This window comes from Anas platyrhynchos, chromosome 3, assembly GCF_047663525.1.
Source record: "Anas platyrhynchos isolate ZD024472 breed Pekin duck chromosome 3, IASCAAS_PekinDuck_T2T, whole genome shotgun sequence".
Taxonomy (NCBI): domain Eukaryota; kingdom Metazoa; phylum Chordata; class Aves; order Anseriformes; family Anatidae; genus Anas; species Anas platyrhynchos.
The window spans coordinates 100,004,817-100,010,494 of record NC_092589.1 but is presented as its reverse complement, the minus strand read 5'-3'; the positions used below and the strand labels follow the sequence as shown (position 1 = coordinate 100,010,494).

Sequence of the window (5,678 nt, the reverse complement as noted above, 5' to 3'; positions counted from 1 at the left end):
ATTTTCACTGACGTTTTCATTTTCTATTTCACTCTACAAATGGAACTCACTGGAAGCTTGGTTCCTGATCCATCTAAGAAATACCACTTGGTTTTTGCTTTCCCCGTCTTTATTAGTAATGGTGGTTTTACCAAACAGGGAGGTCTTGCAGTCTGCTTCAAAGGCAGTCACACTGTCTAATCTCTTCTTGCTTCTCTGTTAGCATCAAAGCACAAGCAGATTTAGAAAATGCACTGAAAATACTCTATTACATGTTGACAGTTACAGTAAGCAATAGCTCAGCAGTGCAAACAGCTGAGCTTGTTTTCAAAGAAAACAAGATGCCCCAAGCTTATTGTTTTTGTGACAGATCTGGAACTGTAAGAGCAGGAAAGAGAGTAAAACTTTTAAAGAAGATAAAGAATTTTTCCATAATGGAACAGCTTGGGTGAACCAAGATGAAACTATAGCCTGAGCATCAGAGCAATTCTGTTTATCAGAGCGTGTGATAAAAATCTTGCAATAATCAACCTGCTTTAGTGCTGAGACTTGACTTCATGCAATAGAGTTCTAATCATAGCAAATTTTATCTATAGTAACAAAACCAGTACCAACAGTGTGACATATCTGTTTCCGTATCGTGTGGATAACATTATTAAGCTCTCTTGTATGTCTGCTTTAGCACAATGTTTAATTACATACTGCATACAGTTCTTCCCCAGCTGTGCTGAGGATCAAATCAAGGCAGAATTCTGAAGAAGGCTCTTGTGGGAAGCAGTCTCATTTCCTGAGGGAATAAAAAGGTCTCTAGTGAATGAGGCAGGGTACTTTGGAACAGAAAAAGCTGATCTCAGGCTTAAGGTAACTGAATCTTTTGCTTATCCTTTTGGCTTCCAGCCTCCCCCAAGTTGTTTTCTTACTTTGTTTCTTCCACAGAGCTCTTGTGTGATGCCAGGCTTCCTTTTAGGTAAGTATTTTACAGATGATCACTGTGTTCTTGTTTTCTGACTATCTTTTTTTAAGAGCTGGAGGCTTGACAAAAGTGTTAAATGCCCCTTTGGCAACCAACCTGCCTCAAAGGCATAAGAACTTTATACTTTTTTTTTTTTTCTGTCTGAAAAAAGAAAAAGAAAAAAGCTGTCAGTGTCTTTTACCTTGGGAAGAAGACTACATTTCTCTTTTCCCCTCTTCTTTGTAATAAGTTTCTGTGTTTTTAGTGAAATTTTCCAAACAAACAAAAACCAGCAGGTGGCTACTACCTGACACTTAAGCTATGACTGTATTAGTAAATAAAAAAACTCCAGAGACTGTTCTCTACCACTAGACTAGCCAAGTATCACAAACAGCCTGCAGGCATACAGCTAAATTTTCTTATGTCCCAAAACAGAATATCCACAGCCTGACTGCCTCCCTAGCCCGTGCTGAGCAAACTATGCCTAGGCATCACTGGGAGGCTGCTGGTTTTAATGGGACAAAATTTTGCCAGGCTTCAGGCTAACCATTAACAGGATAGGCAATGGAGTGTCCTGTCTGTATTTAGCCTCATGGTGTAGACATAGTCTGGAAGTTTCAGCTCTGATAGATATAAACAGAAACATAATGGATAGCCAAGAATACTGCCTGATCATAGAAGTATGATAAATCCGTAATAATGGGCAGTGATGAAAATATTGTTCATCCAGTCCTAACTTTCATATTTGCTGGGGGTCTTCTTCTGATGGCATTTTTACATTCGCTTCATGAAGCTGATGATTTATATTGATTACATATTTATAGTTTAATATTAGTGTTATGTGAAGGATTTAATCCATGAAATGACAGTAAAGCTATATTTGTATTAAGAACTTGATTAAATCCCCTTCTGAAACATCTGGTGATTAAACATGGTAATAACAGGATAGCAGATTTAACATTGTTTAAGCAATTCCTGTGTTACTCTTCTTAATATACAAACCGTATCGACCTACCATAATAAAAATAACACTCACCTAAACAGCACTTTTCTCTGTGAAGGATGCCTAAATATTTTATGAACTATCCATCATTCTTCACTACAGATATAAAGGCTTTCTGGAATTGCCTCTGGCATTTGATTAATGGTCACAGCTCAAGCCAGTCTGATAAGGAAATAAAGAATATCATACTACTCAAAACAGGCAACAATTTACATATCCAGGATAAAGTCAATGGAATTAGGCTCCAAGCCATTCTTTGTAACTACTATTTCAGCTTTTTTCAGAGAAACGTTTGGTTTATTTCACAAGTTAAAATATTTAGGAACACGCTTTTTATCAGCTTTTCACCTTCACTTTCACTGGCTCAATGGCCTTCCCCTCATTTTGGGGTTGTCATTCACTGCTAATTCCTGGGCTATACATGTATTACCACTTCTGGGGTGGAGAGTACTCGTACCTAATACCTGAATTAATGGCTAATGGACTTGCACTGATGTCTGTTCCACGTGAAGGACAGCAGGATCAGACTTGCACAATCAGAAGCATTATCTACAAGATTGGTTTCTTCTCAATGAGCTGGGTGGATGTAAGCCACTTGCTTGCTGGGATTTGTTAAGAACACTTTCTGAAGTGTCTTGGAGCAGCTGCAACAATGAAGTTACTAAAAAAAGAAAGCTTACACTAAATTAGAGAAATATTCTTAAATTAGTATTTAAACCTTTTAATGATAATTCCTAAGGAGCGTAAAATGCTTGACACATTGCATTATGCTAAAATGTTTATGGGCAGATTTTATAACACATATAAGAAGTAACATTACCAAGAATGCACATATGTAAATTCTTCCAGAGAAAAGGTAGCTTTACAGAGAATACCTATGCTAAATCAAACCATGTGATGGTGACCCACAGAACCTCAATTAATCAAGGAAAGTCATTGAGATAATGGCTAAATGAAGAAGAAAATATGACATTATATACATGATTGATGTGAACAGTGATAGTTCAAGGAGGCTAGTTAAGCAGTTAGCTATATACAAAGAACTGATTAAGGAAAAAAACGTTTACATTTTTCTCTCTAGTGAAAGTGGATCTGGGATGCAGCATGTGATTTTAATGAAAAATATGGGACTTCATTTATGATTAAAACAACAACAACAAAAAAATCACACTTCGTTAAAAGTGATTTTCTGAGGACATCAAGCTAATGAGCTATGGTATTTATTTGTAAGCAAACAAGCCTGTACAGATTTTCCTGTTAAGTATCTGCATGAGCTCATGTCTGAAAGTGAAATGGAAACCTACTAACAACACAGAAAGCTCATTTTTTTTCCGGATGAGGGAACATGGTGGGATTTTTGTCTGAGACATCAGTCACCCAACAATTAATGGTGTCATTTCAGAGGTTACTGAATCTGGATGACATTTTACTAGACTTCTTTCATGTTTGATGCTTACTTGTGAGCGAGGTTCTCTGCAACAGCTTGCTCCAGCAGTGACCTCAAGGAGTGTGCCTTTTGACTTCAAATCGACATGTTCTAGAAACTGTCAACCAAAGTGATCCAGCTGATCTTAGCAGATGGGAAAGTGAATAAAGCAGAAGGAGTCTCAAGCTTAGAACGGCTTCATTGTTATTCCTCACAAACAATGACAGTGCTAGTACAGAGTGTAAGTGAAACTATATGCTGGAAACAGCTTCTCCTCAGCACTTTTTTCTTCAACAGAGAAGTTCAACAGTGGCACAGCTCAAGAGCAGATGCTGCATTTTGTTCCATCTGCAGTGACCTGCCTCTTGACAGCAAACCCTCTACTCTGATCCAGTTAAATCTATGCAGAGAAACAACCCTCAAGTAATATAGAACTGCCACAACAGAAATGCTCTATACCTCGTAACTCCTCGGTTTGGAGTTTAATTTACATTATAGGTGCCTTCGCATACAGCAGTATATATGGTTCCATGATATAGCCATTTAGACAATTTGACCTTAAGACAGTAATCTTAATCTTCTTCTGTTTTACCATACCTCATCAGTTCAAGCATGTGGTGTTTGTTTTTACCTCTATTTTACTTTCAAATTATCATATTGTCATCTTTAGTCAGCTGTGTTAAGAAATACCCATGATACTGCCAAAATATTTTCCTCTTGTTTTACCATAAATATTACAGTCCAAGTCCTCAGGTCCCAGCACAGAGCCTTGGGAAGCCAGCTATGTCCTGCAGGTTCTGGGAACTGTAATATTCTCTGCAAGTTGTAGAGCAACAGTAAAATACTGCTATGCAACTAAAGGCTTTAGATAAGGCAGGTACAGTAGTTAGCATATGCTAAAATCCCACTGGCATCTGAGGAATTTGCACGTGCTTTATGTTTAGCATGCATTCTGTTGAATCACTGTCCTCTGAGATGTGCAAGCTTAAGAGTTAATGTGCTGTCTGCACCAAAGAAGAGAGAATCTCATGTAGGCACGTATTCAGTAGTTATGCCCTTGTTCAACCTGAAAATCCCCTTCTGTAGAGACACAGAAAGAGTTTCTGGAACATAGATTTACAGCACCTGGTAAAGTCTTTCTGCTCTTCCCAGACATCCTAGGTTCTCTACCTTCCCTAGTAAAAGGATCATTTGAGCTTCACCTCAAGTCCTCTGCTCTGGCTGTCTGAAGAAGCGTGATTAGGCAGAATCTGTCTCATATATAGACACATTATTCAGCAGACAAGGACAAGAAAATTGTTCCTATCTGGAAGACGACAGAAAATAAGCAGATGTTATCATTCAGAATCAAATGGAGATATGTCCTGAAATACAAAAGTTCACATTAGGTTATTTTTTCTGCATATGTGTATTGTTGCCATGAAAAAAACTGACCATGCCTTTTAAATATCTCTTAAGGATGGAAAAGAGAGACAGTATCAAGAGGCTGACATGCCTGCAAGATCATTTTCACAGGCTTTGGAAACTATACTTTATAAAACAATAATAATAATAGGATTTGTTTATTTTTAGATAAAAGCATATCCAAAGACAGTTCTGGGATGGCAGGGTTGACACAGCACAGTTTTACTGGATTTAGATTTTAAGTGCTTTGAACGTGAATAAATGCTTATAAGAGTTAAGAATGATTATTACTGCACATTCATAAAAAAAAAAACCTTCCTTCTCAACAATACTAATAGCATCTGCAGTGCTGAGAATCATAAAGCATTGCTGTTGGCTTTTAGGATGATTTATAGACCTATTGTAACAGAGAGAGGTATCTTAGCATAGCACTGGGAGTCAGCAGTTCCTTCCTTCTGATCTGGGCTCTGATACAAAATTTTCTTTATAGCCTTGAGCAGTTCACTTAATCTTTCTGCCTCGTATTCCACATCTGTGAATTATGAAGTTACCATATTCACCTAACAGTAAAGAAAGGTCATTGTTTCTCTCCTCCAAAAATATTTCCCTTAGGACAAACCTCACCTCACAGTCACATGAGAACTGGAATTTATCCTGTGGATTTTAAACCTTTGAGACTGGGTTAAAAGTTTGCAAGTTCTCGATGCTACAGAATTTCTCTCATCAAAATTACCCACTGGCAAGCTCAAAACCAGAATCCTGGGTACACACATTATCTGTCCATAGCATAGACCTGAATATAGATAAAGTGGATGCTTAGTGAGCTCTTGCTTGAAGGTAGAAGGAAGAGTACACTTAAAAGACAATATTGATACAGATCTTGCAGCTTGGAAGACAACCTCAGTGCCTAAATT

At 37.7% G+C, this 5,678-nt stretch overlaps 1 long non-coding RNA gene across 1 annotated transcript; it reads left to right on the top strand.

Moving 5' to 3' along the window:
• The first annotated feature begins 245 nt into the window (after positions 1-245).
• On the top strand, positions 246-4,649 carry LOC106014812 (uncharacterized). Its single transcript, XR_003496590.3, has 3 exons — positions 246-840; positions 916-946; positions 3,016-4,649. It is a non-coding gene; the product is annotated as an uncharacterized lncRNA (long non-coding RNA).
• The last annotated feature ends 1,029 nt before the right edge of the window (positions 4,650-5,678 follow it).